The following is a 21,124-nucleotide window of genomic DNA, read 5'->3' as shown; positions in this document are numbered from 1 at the left end:
TGCAACCGAGAGAATGATCTCCCACTGTGGTCGCCAATCTGTTGATGGGGCAAAACGATTTGCTGGTTTTTACGGGATTGAGGAGACGACCGTACGGAGGAGATTCCTTGAACCGAGCAAAATGTTAAACCTCACACAGATGCACTGCAAGAAGGGAGTGCTTTGAATTCGAGAGATCAATCTGTAGTACTCCGGCCTAAACCAAGACAATGGCCGTTCCAGAGTAAATTAGGTCACAAGAGAGGATGGGTTGATCTGTAGGAGGGAAGCTGAGAAATGTGTGGAATCAATGGTAATCAAAGATTGTGGGTGTGTTGTTTATTCTGAATAAGATAAGTTCTGAATGATTGAAGTTGCTCAGTTGAGAGTAATTGCTCAATTGATGAGGTGTTGATCTCGTGTTTTCTGTGAGACGTGAGATCGTTGTATATTCAATCATGATTTAAGAGACTTATTTATATTGCTGGAATTGTAGACACCATGATCCCATGAAGTGTGACAGTTGATGGAATCAAAGAGTGGGGAAATGGAAGTCGTGTTTGAAACCAGTTGCTCATCGTGCGGAGACTTGATCGATTTTCCATCCACTACTTTGTTAAATCCTTCAACTGATTGCACGACTTGCTCACATTCCATCGTGTGTATGAACACACGTGCCGTAGACCGCCAGACCAAAACCCTAGTTAATATCCCCCATGTGACACGATTGACGTCTCGTGGTTAATTAGTCAGTTGTTGACTTCATGACTTTATGGGACGATGAATCCATGAGACTCATGAATTGAACGTGCCTGTTGAGACAGAGGTATAATTCTCACGTTGAGGTGAGAAAGTATTGCTCATCTGATGAATTGTTGAATATTGATAGTTGAACCAATATTCCTTGGTTTGAGCAAATATTGCTCATCTGAGCAAGTGTTGCTCGTCTGATGAATTATTGGTAGCGTGACCAAAATAAAACATTAATTAGTATACTGGTAGTTGAACCGAGCATAATAAATAAGAATACTGATCATGAGATTGTCGTAAAGTTGTTAGTGTTCGAGTCGAGAATTATGATCCTTGGACTCAGAAACCCTAATTTGATCAATTGATGACCAATTGATGGTTTATTTGAGAATTAACCATGGAAAGAAGGAGGACCGGCTACATGAGACCGTGGGTCGACCGTGTAGCATCCATATGCTCGCGTGATCAAATACCAAGACCCCTGAAGAGTTGGTGAAAAGATGATCAAATGCTGGTTCAATCATTTTTCATATAATGCTCGTCTGAGCCTTAGGTGATAAAACCTAATTAATTATGGAGAGGTGAGAGACCGACTAAGGGGTCATGAAACCAGCCCTGGATGGTCGTGGGATCGAATGACGATCGCTCCATGAAATTCCAAAATTATTTGGAAGAGTTTTGGACCTAATATGTGCAATTGCGCAAATTAGGTCAAATCATGAAAATATGCGGGACTGGCTCATTGCGAGCCAAAGAGCCAACATTGGTCGGTCAAGGTAACATGCTCACGTCGTCAACACGTCTGCATCTCAGTCCTGAGAATTTTGATATTTTCTGGCGTGCGTTTGAGCAACCATTTGAGAAAATACAATAAAATCAGGGTTTTGCTGAAACTGAGGAAACTTCATGAGATGAAGGAAAATAATTATAAAATGAAGGAATGATGAAGCGTAGGACCGCTGAAGCCAAGGCATGGCCGGTAGGCCAGTGACCACGGTCCCATGGTACCTTTTCCTAATTTTATATTATTTTTCATGATTTTATGAAAATATCATGAAATAAAAGAATTTGTTGAAATTAAGGAGTTTCCTTGAAGTGAAGGAGTTACATGGGATCAAGGAAGTAAATAATATTAAAATAATAAAAATAAGGGTGTGTGGGACCGGCTAGGGCATGGCCGTCCGGCTTGGTCCCGGTCCCACGAGTTTCCCTAATTTTTATGTATTTTCCGTGTATTTTTCCATGATTTGAAGGAATTTTCCTAATTTGAAAGAAATACCATGAAATCAAGGAATTTCATGGGATCAAGGAAACCTTGAAATAATAATAATAAAATAAAGGGCGTGTGGGACCGGCTGAGGCATGGCCGGCCGGCTGAGGCCTGGTCCCACGAGTTTCCCTAATTTTATATTATATTTTCATGGTTTTGTGAAAATACCATGAGATTAAGGAGTTTTCATGAGATTAGGAAAATAATAATAAAATAATGAGGAACCATGAGGTGTGGGGCCGGTCGGGATCAAGGCATGTCCGGTTGGCCAATAATCACGGCCCCACAATGTTTTTCCCAATTTTATATTATTTCCTTGGTGCGAAGGGAACACCATGAAACTGAGGAGTTTCCTCAAAACGAAGGATATTTGTTCAAATGAAAGGATTTTCATAAGAACAAGGAAAATAACAAAAAATATGATAAAATATAAAACTGGCGTGGGATTGGCCGCGACACGGCCGGCCGGTCGATGAGCCCAATCCCTTGGCGCCTTGGTCAATATTTGAATTATTTATTATTTTCTTTCCTATTTTGCATAGGTTCATCGTTTCGTCGGTATTTTGAAATACTCGTTCGTGTGGTGATTGTTAGTGTATCATCGTTGAGTACACTTGCACCTTTTGAGCCGGGGCTTACTCAGAGATAGTTCAGATGCCCGTGTGTTGAATATTTATTACTAACCCATGGATTCTGCTGGGAAGAACCATAGATTGAAGTAATGAAATATTGCGAAAATAATTGAATATTTTCCGAAATTCAGTGGAAGAATCCAAGAATTTAAGAATAATTAACTGATGGCTCTATACTAGCAGAGCAAGCTGTCTAGGAGCATTAATTATTCTGACATGAGCTTGCTGGAGCTTCATATCCTTTATATAGTCAGGGAAAACTTGTTTTTTGTATCTTGAAGACGTTATCGCTCTATACTAGCAGAGCAAGCTGTCTAGGAGCCGTCAATCTCGTGATTCTATATAGAAATAATTACTGAAGTGTTCAGTATTCATTGAGATATGTCGTTGTCCAGCCGAGAGACTACATATCCGCATGTACTCTGAGAGAAAGTATTCTCAGTCAGAGATTCGATGAGAAACTCGTGTCTCAATACTCACATCTGATTGCTGGATCAGGATTTCGTATAATTATGGGTTTACGATTTTAGCCTTTGTCGAAATTCCACCATCTACAATACCATCTCAGGTGATTACTTAAGATCAGATTCACAAATAAAAGTCATACCAATACATAAGTCAGGCCTTTGTTAATAGTTCTACCAAGAACAAAAACAAGTCGTGAACGGTTATACTCAATAACACATATTGGTTGTTCATAAGATATGCAATGAATAACAAAACCAATAACGCCTGTCAATTTCCTTTTCCACAAACAAGTTTATGAACTTACTTCTTTAGAACACATGTAAAACATTGTTCCCTAGGATGAAATCCTCACCTCATACCCATACATAATCACAATAGCATTCAAATGATTATGGCGATGTCTTATCTACAAAGTTTAATGGTTAAGAAATAAACCTCGTATTCTATTCCTTAATACTATGTCTATCTAGAGTTCAAATATGCTTCACATTTTTTTTCTCAATATGCACGACTTGAAAGATACGTTAGGGAATGAAACAGTTCAAGTCAAATATCACTAACCTCAAGTGGAAGGATGATGTTGTAGTTGTAGCTTCTTACTTCTTTACTTCTTCACTTCTTCAAGTCTTCGCAATACTTGTAATGTCTCATGTCCTAATACTTTCAAGCTAACCTATACGAAGTTGACTCTACTACATTTAATCAAGCGACTCTTAAATGAGTTTTGGTTCACTAAAATATGACAACCAAACTTGACATACCAACGCTTGGTGGGTTCAACCGAGCTATTCTCTAACAATCTCCCCCTTTGTCAATTTTAGTAACAAAACTCTTGCATCATATTACAAGAATTCATTACACATACGCTTGATTCCCGAATTCAACAACACAGTAAACTGCTTACATTTAATCCTTGAAACTGTCGATGTTGACATTATAATAACAAAGCTAATACACCCCTAAGGAAGATAGGTAGATATTCAATCCGCATGTCTTTGTTATACCACTTCATATGACATGTTACTCCCCCTTAGTCTGTTCTTTCACTCTTTCGTTTAGATAAAACGTTTAAGCACCAATGTTCTTTTCCTTAGCGATACCAATCAATATAAAATCAATGGCAGTATCACTTGTTTACTCCATATATTTCTCCCCCTTTTTGTCACAAAATGACAAAGAGACGAAAAAATAAAGGACAACACGAAAAGAATCTTACAAATCTCAAAAGACTTGCAACCTGTAGAGTTAGGCACGAGGGTTCCACACATCATGTTCTGATAACCAATATCAAAACCGAAATAAAGATAACTCTATTTTTCTCATCAGGTTCTAATTATCCATAAACTTAGACCTTTCAATTTTAAACAAGACAAGTACTAGGTTAGTTAACTAGCATTTCTTTTTAAGGCATTCGATTAGACTTGAATAACCGAAACCTCACTTCGATAAGTCTAACTAAGATCAAAATTAACTAAGTTTTCTCTTATCTGGAATCGAATTGGACTAAACAACTTATCCCGTACACCTTTTATTTCGTTAAGCCATAAATAATTCATGCAAACCAACATACATCAAGTTGCATAATTATTCACCTCAACCGGAAGCAATTGAAACAACATAAGCATTAAAACACCGCAATTGCACCGAAATTTTGTAACCCTAAACAATTGATACCACACAATAAAGAAAGATAACAATAGTTGTTCTAACCGGAACCAATTGAATCACACACATCCACACACACATCATGGAATAAACATCAATTGAACCGAAATGTTGTGAAGCAAAAACAATAAATATATATGAAATAAACTCAGGCTTTTCTTAAACAGGAAAACAATTAACTAACAAAATTGTTACCTCAAATTTCGCATCCACTTCTCTAATATGATTGCATCTTCGTCCAGGGAGAAGTGATATCAAAATATCATCGTGTTGTCATCCTTATGCAAAAACAAAAGAATAACAACAACCAACCTTTACCAGAGAAAGGTTGAAAATCGGTTTTAACAATTGCAAGCAAAAGTTGAAAACCGCCGAAACACATATGCTTTTATACTAAACCAAAACCGATTCAACATATTCTGACTTTTTCACATATTGTTTCTACCAGAACCCCTCATGATTCTTTGATAAAGCCTACCAACATGGGCTAGAACTTAATCCTGCTAAATAAAAAAGCCACCCAAACCACAAGGGTTCACAATATATGAGATCGAATATTAAGGTAGTAAAACCGAAATCAGACATCCCATAAACATGCATAGCAATAAGATAAAAGCATCCAAGCACAGGCTATGTAAACCGAAAACTATCACAAGAAAAATTATAAATCAAATAATTTTATTCATAATAGTTTTATTCATAATAGACCAATACAATCATTGAAAGAAATCAAAAATTGATGTCTATTTTTCTAGATTAAGTAAAATAACAAATAACTTAATCTCTATTAACCTTCAGATAGGTGTTTTCAAAGATCATCTTCAATTTCCTCAAATTTTTTTCAGGATCTTCATCAACAACATCTTGACTGATATCTCAGATTCTGAACACAGTACCTTGGTTATGTTCACAGGCTAAAGCATTAACCTTTCGATTAATATTTCGAGCATACTCCCTATTACCGATTCTAAGTTTAATCAGTTTCCTTTGGTTACGGATAACAGTTCTTTGTAATGCTGCATGTCTATGATGAGTTTCGATGGTACTGAGGGGGACTTGTTGTAGATTGATAATATCAGTCTTAGCATCCAAACTGTTTTGGACAACGATATGAATCACATCTTCCTTTTCATCATTGATATTTTCGCAACCAGATTTCTTGAAGGTATTATCAAGATGAACACTTTCCTTAGAAGTCATTCCACTCAAGGCTTTCAGAAGTTGTGCTTGAGATCTGGTTTGAGAATACATCCTTTTGTATAAGTTCTCAGACACGTTGAGTACAAATACCTGAAATACCTTTAACACATTCCAAACATAGATATCAACCTTAAATAAATAATTCTGATAAGATTTGAAAAGATTTTCGCATCTAATGTGTTACAGAAACACAATATTCTCCAGAGAGATTATCTCCAAAATCGGTATTCAGAGATACTTCAAAATAACCACTCAAATCCTCTTTACATAAGTTGTTGTAAGACAACCTTTCTACACATAAAAATGATTAAAGTATACTTAGGGTAGATTGTGTATTCTCTCTATATTGAATAAGAGATGTTCGTAGAATTCTGATTGCCCAGGTATATGTGCTTCCTTATATCCGAAGATTGGGCAACATAAGGATGCACATTATAATGCGATTAAGCATTATGATGAGGAGCTTCCTCATCAAATACCTTTAAAGGAGATTCTTTCTCCTTTTTCTTAGGAGCATTATTGTGTCCATTTTCTCGGGTTTTGATCCCATCCTCTTGGTTGGGAAAATTGCTAGATGCAATATCCTTAATTACATCTTGTGCCCAGGATGGTATGTTTGAACCCGTCTGATCTAGATCTTCCAGTCGGAAATATGCTAATGTCTCTTGTTCAAGACATTCTATACGCCCTCTTAAGGTATTCATTCCTTGTTGGAAGTCCTTTTCTAAACATTTGTTTAGATATACCTCTTGACATGTTACAGTAAGAAGTTTCTCAATAAGGACCATATTCCTTATCTGTGAATGCTCCAACGAATGAGTAAGAATTTCAAACTCTGTAGTCTGATGATGAACTTCCTTGCACAAGGCCAGTTTTTGTTCCATATAATCTGCCAGATTATTTTGAAGACTGAGTGTTTCTCGCTTTCCTTCACATATTCTTACATTTAGTTGAACAATAAGTTCTGTGACATCATCTAGACTGTCAATGATCTTTTCCTTTTCTGAATATTTTTCAACATGTTTGAAAAATATTTCCAACATCTTTCGAAATTCAGGACTTGGGCAGACTAGTGAATTGAATCTTTTTTCAGAAGATTTTTCACTAGGAATTGGAGTAAAATTCAAAACATTTCTCTTGAGTTTCGAACTCATTCTTTTCTGATCAGTAACCTGACTCCCAATCAAGTCAATAGTCAAAGTTTTTTTCTTTGATTTACGAAAAGACTTTCGAGGCCAATTTCCATTGTTTTTCCTTGAGATCTTATTCTCATTTTCTTGGCATACGTTAACTGAATCACTCATTAGATTCATTTCTTATAGGTTGGATATCACCAAACACAGAATGTTATATCTTTTCGTGTTTGCCTGCTCTGATACCAATTGAAAAGGCGAGGGTACCCAAATATAACTCAAGCTAAAACTTTTCCTACCTATAAGCCCTTTCTCTGAAAGTGATTGTCTATGGACTGAGTCGAGACAATACAATTAATCGGTTCACACTTCGTGTGATCGTCTATGGATACGAGATCGAGACAATACAACAACGAAGTATGTTACATGATAAAAAGGTTCATACTTAACCAAACACAATAGGATTCTCTTATCGAAGTAAATAGGAATTAACGTTTGTGTAATTTACTTTAATTATAATAAAACAATTATAATGCGGAAATATAAAGTAAATGACACAACAAGATTTTTTTAACGAGGAAATCGCAAATGCATAAAAACCCCGGAACCTTGTCCCTAATTGAATACTCTCAGGATTAAGCCGCTACAAAAAATTACACCTAACTTTTTATAGTTGAGACCAAGCAACTAAACCTATAGTTCACCTAGTTCCGTCTGTATTCCCACGCCTCCGACCTTAGTCACGTACTTGGAACAATTCCTTTGGTTCGTATTCCAAACAGTAAAGGAACAACAAATCTGTTTGGTATCAACTCTATTCAACCAAGTGATATGAGTTGGACAAAGGCTCTTCTGTTTATCGTAACATAAATTCCTTCGCCAGGTTCTTAGATATATCTTATATTCAATTACCGAAGTAATCATTTAAGATTAAGACAACAACACTATTAATCCAAAGAATTTTGTTGATGCCGACCTACTGAATTAATCAATCCAATCTATCACAAGGATAAAACGACTTTTAATTGGATCCTCTTTTATCGAAACAAGTATTTTGCACACCAAAGATTATGAACCCACAAATCAGAAATCTTCAATATCTTCTTCGTCTTCCAATCTTCTTAGATCTTCAATAATAACCTGCACACAATCACTTGAATCTCTTGTGATCAATCACGCACAAAATAGAGTCTGTCAACAATGGATTATCACAAGATCATCTTTAAAACTAACAACAGCCTAAAGATCCCTGTCGAAACTCTGAACTAGTTTGAGTGAATCTTATATCAGAAGAGAAGATTCTCAAGCATAAACAAACTAAGTGCAATTAAAGTTCAACCACCATTAGTCAATCAAATCAATGAAAACAAAAGATAAACCGCAATTATATAGTTTCCCACCAACGGTACACGCTAGAGCCTCTCAATCCCAAAGAAGACTTTAAACTGAGCGTCCGTAAGAGATTTCGCCTAATTAGGTTACTCTCCTCTCCGAATAGGCGGCTCCACCAGTAACAACACAACAAAGAGGAAGCTTTTTGTTACGAAGGATTAGTTTGCTAGAAAGGCAAACTTCAAGTATTTACAGACAAGGAAGTTTGGACACCAAGGAATTTCCAAAACCGAAAATATTCTCAAGATATTCATTAAAGCACGAATTCGGTTTTCATAATTCCTGGAAATGCTTTGTCCAAAAATAATGATCGAAATCTCTCGGAAAATTTCTAATTAGTAAATGCACATTACGAATTCTTATTTCCCTACAAAATGAAGTTAAATACCTTAATTAGAAGATTCTTAACTTATTTATGTTTCGATCCTGAGATTCTCTTCCCTTAGCTATTAAGGAATAACTTTGAACAATTAAAGAAATAAACATTCATAGCACGTGTTCAAAGTATGTCGACATCCTTACTTTGTAAGTTCTCTTTCACACTTATAACCTTGAAACCGATTTGCCACACTTCCAAACAAGTTTAGAATTGGTTCATCTGACTTTCAAGAACTATGCGATTGATCAAATAACATTCAATCACAATCATGGGTTTATCGGTTCTACCAAAATAAGTTTCGGTTCTACCTTCCATGTGAGTACTGTGCATAGTCACACTAGCTTTCCAAAATCCGGTTGACTAGGTACAAGGATCGGTTCCCCACATATATATGGTATCTAACTTATATGTATTGCACATGTCCATAGGATCGGTTCCCCTTTGCCTAAAAAAGTATTGCACATGTTCATAGGATCGGTTCCCCTTTCTGCTATTAACCTTGTTGCACCTCATACAAGGATCGGTTCCCCCTTTGTGATGTACTGCACCTCTTACTAGGATCGGTTCCCCTTTCCCATATTTGGTCAGACATAAAATCACAAACCCGATCATACCATCTCAGGTGATTACTTAAGATCGATTTCACTAATAAAAGTCATACCAATACATAAGGCAGGCTTTTGTGAATAGTTCTACCAAGAACACAAACAAGTCGTGAACGGTTATACTCAATGACACATATTGGTTGTTCATAAGATATGCAATGAATAACAAAACCAATAACGCCTGGAAAATTTCTTTTCGGTTCACAAACAAGTTTATGAACTTACTTCCTTAGAACACATGTAAAACATTGTTCCCTAGGATGAAATCCTCACCTCATACCCATACATAATCACAATAGCATTCAAATGATTATGGCGATGTCTTATCTACAAAGTTTAATGGTTAAGCAATAAACCTCTTATTGTATTCCTTAATACTATGTCTATCCAGAGTTCAAATATGCTTCGCAGTTTTGTTTTCAATATGCACGACTTGAAAGATATGTTAGGGAATGCAACAGTTCAAGTCAAATATCACGAACCTCAAGTGGAAGGATGATTGTTGTCGTTGTAACTCCTTGCTTCTTCACATCTTCAAGACTTCGCAATACTTGTAATGTCTCATATCCTAATACTTTCAAGCTAGCGTATACGTAGTTGACTCTAGTACATAATCAAGCGACTCTTAACATGAGTTTTGATTCACTAAAATATGACAACCAAACTTGACATACCAACGCTTGGTGGGTTCAAACGAGCAATGCTCTAACAGTCTCAAAGACATTCTTCAAGCAAGAGACAAGCTGATGTATGTTATTCAGAATGGAGACTATGGTTGTCCTCTCTGTTCTCAAATTCTTGAGTCTTCTTCACACTGGATCTTGCATTGTAATCTCTCAAAGGCAGCCAAGTTTGTTGTTCTTGGTATTCATATTCAAACAGGTGCCAATATTGTGGATTGGTTATGCAATTGGTTCGACATGCTCCTCTCTCATCAGATACATGAAGAAAAACTATATAAAATAGCTATTGTAGCTTGGTGTATTTGGTCTGCAAGATGTGACAGTGTTTTTAAAGGTTGGAAGATTAGTCCGGACTCCATAATTCTTAGAAGCAAGAAAGAAATTGTGCAAGTTAGTGCTAAAGCAGTTACATCTATTTCAAAAATCTCTATGCAGAGAAGGACCAATCTCCACTAGAGTCCTCCTCCTATAGGCATTCATAAAATTAACGTTGATGGGTCTTTTAATTATTCTACTAAAATAGGGGCTTTGGACTAATAGTTCGTGATTTTGCTGGTACTCATAGGGGGTCAAAATGCATCTACTTAGAAGCAGCTCTGAGTCTGGAACAAGTGGAATGCAAAGGATTATGGGAGGCAATGAGTAAAAGACACGAAGCTGGAAAAAGTGGAATTTGAACTGAACTCACAACTGGTAGCTGATGCAGTGAATAATGACGACTTCAATATAGACTAGAGAATTCAGAATATGATACTTCACATCAGGAGTATCCTCAGGAATAGTATTTCTTAGCATTGTAGTTATGTGCCGAAAAAACAAATAAAATGTTGCTGACATTTTAACCAAGTTAGCTAGAGTTTCTTGTTTAAGTAGTGTTTGGTTGAAGACATTCTATTTCAAGTGCAATAAGATACAAAATTTGTAACCACTGAAAGTTAAATCAATAAAATTCTAATTTCAAAAAAAAAAAAACCCATGTTTGTAACAGTCACAGGTCAAGTGAGTCGGTGACCCAAATAAGTAAAGACCCTTTGAACAAACATGAATTTTGCAAATTATTAAACACATTATTAACAAGTGTGTTGCTCATGGTTATGGATGTGGTGTTTTGGTTTTTTCGACTCTTGGCGAGCTTGGTGAAGATACAGTAAACTTCTTGAAAATATTGAAAAATTGCCTTAACAACAATGATGCAAATAGTGAGGCAGGTAGCTTTTTGTTTAACATATTACGAATTGCCATTCAAAAGGGTGTAGGAGCTCAGCTTGTCGCGGGACTACCATCCAGCTTGGTGTAAAAAAATACTTAGTTTCTAAGTTCAAATAAAGGGAAAAAAAAAATCTCTCCCCTCTCTCCTCACCAAATTCCACCTGAATTCTTACTTATTCCCTCTAACGACTAGTTCTGGCCGATTCTTCTCTGTCTTTATCTCTCAACGTCTCTCGCAACAGCTACTTTTGGCCGCCGGCAATCTGATTCTCACCGGTTAACTCATCCTTTTTCTGATTTATAATTTCTACTTTTAATTTCAATACCCAATCATGAATACTACTCACATGAATCACGACTGCACCTGCAATTACATTACTCAAATCACAAGAATCACTCAAAACACACAAATTTCAAGACTCTCTCATCTCACTCAAATCACAAAATTCACCCAAGTAACACAAATCACATTCTCAGGAAGTAATACTCAAATCCATAATATCTCACCTGGATTAACATGTTTAGCGAATGGAAACATCACCACAATCTTCCATTCAATTAAAAAATTCCCCTCCTCTGAGATACTCTTTCTATCTGAGTTCTGTTCTCATCCTAAACTTTCTCCCTGTAATGTTGTTGATTTGAATAAGTTCTTCTACATTCTAAGCTACCACAAAATACCAAATAAAATCCTCAAGCTAAGCATCTTAAGCAAAAGTGCAGATCAATTCTAGATTATTTCTCTCAATTTCAACTGATAAGGTACCCAACTTTCTTTGTTGCTTTGAGCATCTGCTGGAAACCTGCTAGCTTGAATTCTGGTATGTTTATTGTCTCTAATTTAGCTGCTATGCCTGAAGGTAAGACTTTAACCCTAATCCCCTTTAGGCATATAAGCATGTATCTCCTCTACCCTAGTCATCTGATTTCCATTTCGCTCATTTTCTTATACTTACTTTCCTCAAGGTTTGCTAGTCCTGCTATTACTTCTAGCCATGATTATAATTTGAACCTTGTTATCTACCAGGCATTGTCATTATGGGGAAACTACTCTGACTGTTACAATTCTACTCCTATATATTATTTGCACTGCACATTGATCTCAAGCATTAAAAGTATGAACATGCATTTTGAATTAACCACAATTACACATATTCAAAGACCCATTCTTTCTTTGGTTCCCACTCTTGAAGCTTGGTCTCAAACAAAAAATGAAAATTATTGTCTATTTGTTACTACTAATTACACTATGTGCAACACTTTGGAAACTACCTGGCTAGATTCCTCCTCCAGTTGCACTAGCAGCATCCCTTATAGCTCGAGCCATTACATTTCTGTACACCTGTGCTACAACCATTGCATCATCTCCTGGTGGCAATGTATTTTCAGCTGGCATTTCAGGGAGTTGAGGTTGTTCTCCTCACATTGCACTGGCTTTTGCAGACCTGTATATCTGTCCCACAATCCTAGAATCAACACCAGGTATCAAAGGCTTGTCTCTAGGAACTTCAAGTGGATATGTAACTTCGCCAATTCCAGTATGGGAGATTTCGACCACATCCTGAGCCATCTGCCTAAGAGTGGGTGCAAGCATAAACAAATTTGGGAAAAATATCTTGCTAGGAGTAGGAGGACGAGTAGCATTAACTCTAATTTTCTCCTTGGTTTTGTCAGGAAGTGGGGTAGCAAAGAATCTCTGCTGAGTTCCACCGCATACGATTCTCTCATCATCCACCAGTACAATCCCCTCCCTTACCACTCGTTGGCCCTTTGTGGGATGAACAACAAACAGAACCCATCCATCCTTTACACCCACAAGCTCCCCATTCTCAATTAGGCCTTGATCAAGCCTCTATGGTGGTCTCCCAACTCTGGTGGATGCATGCACAACCATTCCTTCAGCGCATCCTCTTCCACCTCCAATGTTTGCTCTTTCAACCCCAAAACCTGCTCTTTCATGCATTACACTAGAAAGAGAGTGCAATTGATTCTCATTATACCCAGAAAAACCTTCACATACAATTGCAGTAGCAACCTACAAATTTCAATTGTCAAATCTCAAAGCATCCCCAAATTGATCACATACTTTAAATATCAAATCATACTCAACACCAATTTGAAGTACAGAAAAACTAACTTGTTCCACGGATTCTCCGACTCGGGATTTCTTCTGTAGTTCACCCTGTACACGCTCCTGAGAATTCTGACCTTTTTTCATAACTTGAACTCTCAAAGAAAACTCTCTTATGGAAATTTCTTTAGACAGGGGGAATTTTCAGTAACAACTGTATCTTTTCCAAGGAGAATGACTGAGAAACTAAAAAGTTTTACTCTCTCAGCGGTTTTATTCGGGCAAAGAAGAGTAACAGTTGCACAATCTCAACCGTCAAAATATTCTGGGGGCAACCAGATTCACAGCATTAAAGATTGGTCTTGCAACTTGATGTGTATATTCAAGCCTACTGGCATCATTTGGCCTAGTACAAGCAATGAGACACTATTGGCTCATGAGAAGCGGCAATCAACACTTGGCAATAAAATCCTTCTCCACTCTGCATCGGGTCAACCCACGAATGAACGAATACGGATCATACCCACCAAAACCGACCCGGATACACCTTCCAGTCTGTCAGGGCTGACTCATTTTCTCAATCTGACTCAGATAACTTCTACCGCCCAGATGCAAACACAGTCAGACCCCAAAAGGACAACTAAGGTCTGGTGGATTTCAATCTTTCTTCTTCTAGGATCCCATAAAATACAAAGGGCCTACCGGGGAGCTGAAACCATATCAACAACCCAAGGTAAGGTCTTTCTGGTTTGGACTGCTATGATCAGGTCCTGGCTGACTGTACCTCTAAAACTGCTGGCAAGAGTCAACAACTCTTTCTCTATCTGCCACAACTGCAAGTACAAGGACCACTTCAAAATCAACACATTCCTAGATGACAAAACCAGAATCAACGGGTGCTAAAACTTCAAATTAAAGTTAGACACATCACTTTCAGCTTCTCTGAAGATTATGCACATATCATCTACCACCCCCAATGGGAATGACAAGGTAAAACTCTCAACACTTTAGATAACAATATAAAATTTTCTGTGTGCAGGTGCTTGAGCCATATCCCATTAGTCATCTACATCAACAACAACTATCACAAGTATAAAAACAATGAGATGCTCTCATCCTTTGAACAACACCTACCAAAACCATATTGTCCTAGCTTGAGGACAACCCACAACTACTTACAAAAATCCTGCATTACTGACACTGTCAAGAATCTTTTTCAAATTAAAGTTTGGTTTGATTCCCTCAACATCATTACTGGTCTTATCCCACTACAACACACATTGCTCAATACACTTACTGGTTGCTTTCTGTCTACTACCCCCTCTTCCACCCAAAAATGTCTTCTTCATCAAAATCTCCCAACCCATTCATTTAAAACCTTGTTGCTCAGATTAACAAAACCCTCAAAATGCCTGAAGCAGACTTATATCCCAAGGTTTTCTTAAACCCTGAAAACATCAGAACCAAGAAAGCCTTAGACTGGAAATGGTGTTTTATTGGAAAACTCTGCAACAACATATGTTTTGAAACATCAAGAGTCAGAAATTTCATCAACAATAACTGGGAATGCAATGGCAGAGTTGAATTGGATATATGGAACAAGATAAGGAACTACTTTATTCTCAGACTCACCCATGAAGAAGATTATTCTACTCTCAGGAATGGAGGAACTAGAGGAGTATTTGATAAACTTATGGTACTAGTTGGTGTACCCTTGGGAGGTACAGACTTAATTCATGAAGAACAATTCTCTAAGGTTATGATTTGGCTTCTCATCAAAAGAATCCCAACTCATATCATACCAGATATCAACAACATTCTGCAACATGTTGGAGAATATCAAACAACCAAGAAACCTTATGGAAGGGACAGTTTTGAGAAAAACTTAGAAGTCAAGCTCACCATTGATGTTACTAAGTCATTAAAGTTTGGTATTGAAGCCTTTGAAACCCCAACCATCTCTCACTGGCTTGAATTTGCATATGCTCTCAATGGTATCAAATTCTGTAAAGTTTGTAGAATTCTATATCACCCATCCCCACCTTGCCCCATCCCACTATTCTAACTACAAAAACTTTCCAACTCCTCAACCTCTACCACCACCCCAAACTGTTTATCAAAAATCTGTCCAAGAAGGTAGAAATGTCATTCACAGAGGTTACACTGATGCTGATGTTGCCCAAGTCTTTGAAATGAAAATGAGAAATACAAGACAAAAAGAACTTGAAAAGACAATAGAAAAAATTGCTCCTTCATCCTCTCAACACCTCACTTTTGGAGCTTCTACCAAAGCTGATTCCAACTCTCCACACCCAGATGTAATTGCTAACCAAATAAGGAACATTAAACTTGAGCTATCTAAGAAAATCTCCACCAACTACAAGAACCATCAAGCTAAGTTAAAGATCAAGGAAGCAACTAGAACCAAACACCCTAACCCAACAAACACCAATGTCAATCAAGCTCAAGACACTACTGGTATCTTCCCAGCTATCCCCACCCAAATTCTACCAATCCTTTCTCAAATCAAATAAAGGATGGATGCTGAATCTGAACAATTCAAAAAGAAGGTCTGGAAGGCTAGAAAGACACTTCATGTCTTTGCTGAAGCAAACTCACCAATTGATCCTCCTTCTTTTAAAGATTCTGACACGCGAAAAACCATGCCAAAGAGGAAACAATCCACACATGTTGCAGTACCCATGGAAACTAGTGAAGCTGGTAACATCAAAAGATTCAAGGACTATTCTGACAACTATGCTGAACCTCTGAACTCAAGCATTCCCTAATTGACTAATGGTGCATCTGGATCATCAACATCAACCTCTGAGGTACATATCTTTATTCTCTATCTTAGTATAAATCACTTGCACCATTACCATGTTCACTTATATTGTTGCATTATATTCTTTTATGATCCTATAGCTAGGAGACCAACCTCAAAATATCCCCATGTATCCTACTTTTGACAATTTTGTATCTCCATAGCCTGGAACTGTCAAGGGCTAGGGAAAAGACATACCAAGAAATACCTAAATGATATGTTGACCAAATTCAACCCTGACATCCGTTTCATCTCTGAAACAAAGCAGAAACATGGAAAACTTTTAAATTCCATGCAACAGCTTGATATTCAGAATTATTGGCATGTCAATCCTGGAGGGGCAAGTGGTACTACTGGAGGACTAGTAACGATATGGAAGAGAAATCTTGATGTTGAAATTATGGACTGTTCCATTCACCATATCAATGCTACCATCAAGCCTACCAGTGGCCCCTCTTGGCTTTTTACTGGTTTTTATGGCAGCCCTTATGATACTCCAAGTAAACTTCACTCTTGGAAAGCCTTGGAAACAACTGCTACCAATCACTCCCTCCCTTGATTGGTCATTGGGGATTTCAATTTCATCTTGCATGATAATGAAAAATACAGTACTCAACCATTGGACAGTGTAGAAGCTAATATCTTTAGTAACAAAATTGTGGGCTTGGATCTAAATGATTTAGGCAGTACAGGCTGCCCTTTCACTTGGTCTAATAAGAGAAATGGTCTTGCTCTTACTGAGCAGAGATTGGATAGAGGACTTGCCACTGAATCCTGGCTTCTCTTATATCCAAACTCCACTATCACTAATCTTCTAACAATTGGATATGATCACCACCCCATTCTTCTTAACACTAATCCTCATTGGTGTACTGGTAAAATTCCTTTCAAGTTCTTTGGTCCTTGGTTGGACCATAAGGACTGTAAGGATATTGTTCTGGAATGCTGGCAAAGAAATCTGTCTGGTTCTAGTGCTTTCCTCATTGCTAGAAAGCTCAAAGACATTAAGATGAAACTTAAAGTTTGGAACAAAGAAGTGTATGGCAACATAAAGTCAAATATTGAAGAGAGTAAGCAACATCTACATTGGCTACAAGAAAACTACTTCAAGCACAACAGAGGTGAAGCTTTAAAAACTGCAAATCAAGTTCTCAGAGAATGGCAAGACATTGAAGAAAAATTCTGGAAGACTAAAAGCAGAGATCAATTCATCAAATTTTGGGATAAGAATACAACTTATTTTCATAGAACTACAAAATGAAGATTAAGAAGAAACAAGATAGATTCTATACAAGACAGTACTGGAAATTGGATTGAGGATTACCAAAAAATAAAACAATGTTTCACCAACCATTTTTCTAAGATGGCTACTGCTGAATCTCCTGACATGAACCCTGAAATCATTAACCTCATCCCTACAATTGTCACCAATATTGATAACAACATTCTCAACAAAATTCCTGAAAATCATGAGGTCAAAGCTATTCTTTTTAGCATGGCCAAAGATAAAGCTCCAGGTCCAGATGGTTTTCCACCAAACTTCTTCCAAGCCAACTGAGATATTGTAGGAGAAGACTTAGTTAAAATGGTACATCATTTTTTCAAGTCTGGGCATCTTCTCAAAGAAATGAATTCCACTTTTATATCCCTGATACCAAAAATTGAAAACCCAACTTGCCCCAGCCACTTCAGACCCATTAGTCTCTGCAACACCACCTACAAAATAATATCCAAACTTCTAGCTCAAAGAATGACTCTTCTCAACAAAATCATATCTCCCTACCAGTCTGCCTTTATACCCGGAAGACAAATTGCTGATAATATAGCTATAGCCCATGAAATTATTCACTACATGAGAACCAGAAGAGGTCTCAAAGGCAATAAAGGAACCTTGGGGATCAAGATTGATATGGCTAAAGCTTTTGATAGAGTGGATTGGAAATTTCTTCATACCATTATGAATAAAATTGGCTTTGACTCTGAATGGTGTAACAAAATTATGCAGTGCATCTCCACTACTTCTTCAACTGTCCTGATAAATGGCTCCCCTGATAAATTCTTTAATCCCTCTAGAGGTCTCAGACAAGGGGATCTTCTATCCCCATACTTATTTCTTTTCTGCATGGAAGCTTTGTCCAGAACTTTATCTCATGCTGAAGACTTGGGCATCATCTCTGGAATAAAAATCTGCAAGAATGCTCCATCTATAAACCATCTTCTTTTTGCTGATGACTGTATGGTATTCTTCAAAGCAAATCCTACTGAAGCCCAAAACCTCAAGGACATCCTCAATATCTTTGGAGATACTTCTGGTCAACTCATCAACTTCAGCAAATCTGGTATCTTTTTCAGCAAGGACACTGACCCAGCTCTAATGCCTCATATCTGCAATCTTCTAGGAGTTCAAGCTCTCCCCCTAAATGAAAAATATTTAGGCTCTCCTCTATTTACTGACAGAAGCAAAATCCAATCTTTCAAACCAGGAGTGGATAAGATGAAGAGAAATATGTCAAGTTGGAAGAATTCCCCTCTAAATCCAGCTGGAAGAGAAGTTATAATAAAATTTGTCGTCTCCACACCCAGCATTTTTCAAATGAACCGCTTCAGAATACCTAAGCAAACTTGTCAAGATATGAACAACTTACAAAGAGATTTCCTTTGGGGAAAAAATCTGGAACACCCCACTGGGTTTTACCCAAAAGCTTGGAAAGCTATATGCAAACCAAAGGATCTTGGTGGATTAGGGTTCATGAATATGAAACTCTTCAATAATGCCATGATAACAAAAATAGGATGGAGGCTGGAACATGATAAGGACTCTCTCTGGTACAAATTGATGGATGCCAAATACTTATTGGGGAGAAACGTTCTAAACATGAATACCAAAGCCAAAGATGAAGACTCATGGATTTGGAAAGGGGTTCTTGAAGGAATTCAGAATATACAACAACACTGTATCTGGAGAATAGGCAATGGTAACAAAATCAAAATCTGGGAGGACCTTTGGATGCCTGACTCAACTGACAAGCTCACAAAGCCTGCAAACTGCCCCACTAATATACAGCTGCTTGCTCACTTAATGACAGATTAAAAGGAATGGAATTTCCAACTCATTCAACAAATTTTCAGTCCTGATACTGCTCAAGTCATTAGTGATCTTGTTATTCACTCCAGAGAAGAAGACAACATGCACTGGAAACTCAACAACACGGGAAAATTCTCTGTTAAAGCTTTGTACAAAGCCAAAATAGAGAACCTGTATAGAAATGATCATACAACAAGAAACTGGGGAGCTATATGGAACTTGGAAGTGGCACCAACCATTAAAATCTTTCTCTGGAAATGTGCTCATGAAATCCTCCTAACTAATGCTAAAACTGCAAGCATTCTCCACTATATTGATCCCATATGCAAAATATGCAATAGTGGGGAGGAGACAATGACACATATGTTCCTCAACTTCGCTGCTGCCACTGAGGTTTGGAAGCACATGTTAGGTGGAAATCATGCTCTTTTTTACCACCAAACTCTTTTCATGGATTGGTTCAATAGTTGGTTTCAAAATGCAAGCTGCAGTGACAATACCTGCACTTATGCAACCACTTGCTGGTTCATATGGAAGGCTAGATGTGATATAGTATTCCAAAACATTACTCCAAATGCTAAGAATACAACTCTCAGTATACAACAACATCTATGTGATCATAACAGAATCCACAATTTGTCCTACCATGCTCTGAATACTCAGGGACATACTTATGATACTGATCCCCATTTAACAACAACATGAAATTATGTTGGGATCCCTCCTCAAAAGCAGACTTTTGGTTTCTTAATCAAAATATGCACTATTCAGGATCCTAACGCTTATCAGTTCTTTTCAGCACTAACTATCACTGATTTTGTAGGAAACTATGTTGATAGCAGAGGACACACAGGTCAATGGGGAGCAGGAGGAGCCACAGGAGGAACAAACTTAGCGTTTGAGTGGGCAGAGAAAAAACAGCACATGAACATTGAAATACAAGCTGAAACCAATGAAATTCTGGAACACTTCAATGCCCTCTACCTCAAAGCTATAAAAGGAAGATTCAGCACGAACTATCACAAGGAAAAACAAATATTGAATGAAGTAACAGTTTTAGATGTAAAACCTGTATCTTTTGTTTTAATGGGTCTTAAACTTCTTCATAGAACCCAAAATCTCCAAGCTCTAAACTTGGCTATTACTTATAAGAACCTTAATAGTGGTCTGATGTTTTTAAACAATGACGCCACTAGCATTGCTATCAATCTATTATCTTAGGCTCTGTCCAAGTTTTTTTTAAAAAAAAAAAAACTTCGTGTAAAAACTCTTCCAAGTTTTCATAATCTAAAAAATTGTTTTTGCTTGAAAAAAAATAAATTAACGAAGGATCCGCACTTCAGCACTGACATTTGACTAGCATTTCTACCCGTTGTAATCCAACTCTCACCTATCCACTGTCCCTAGGATAAAATTGGACAATTAACTTAGGCACCTAAAGAATCTTAGGCTTTCATTGTCTTCTACTCTCTTGGGCAACCAATGCAATTGAGATTGATTTTATCTGATCTGAATTCCTTCATCAGTTCAGTTTGTTTTTCCCTGGCCTCGTCACTGGTGAATAAAAACAAACACAGTTGAATAATATTATTAATATGTCCAAGTCTACCATTGTCGAATACAACATGTAAACTCGATTATTAGATAATGCCTACGACTTTCCTAGCTACCCACCAAAAATTTTATATGAAACAAAGGCTTTCCTTCTGCTTTCCCGAATTCTATTTACAAAAAATCCACAAAATGAAGCTATAAATACCCATCGAAGTTCTTCACAAA

Source organism: Papaver somniferum, chromosome 5, assembly GCF_003573695.1.
Source record: "Papaver somniferum cultivar HN1 chromosome 5, ASM357369v1, whole genome shotgun sequence".
NCBI classification, from domain to species: Eukaryota; Viridiplantae; Streptophyta; class Magnoliopsida; order Ranunculales; family Papaveraceae; genus Papaver; species Papaver somniferum.
This window is presented reverse-complemented; position numbering follows the sequence as displayed.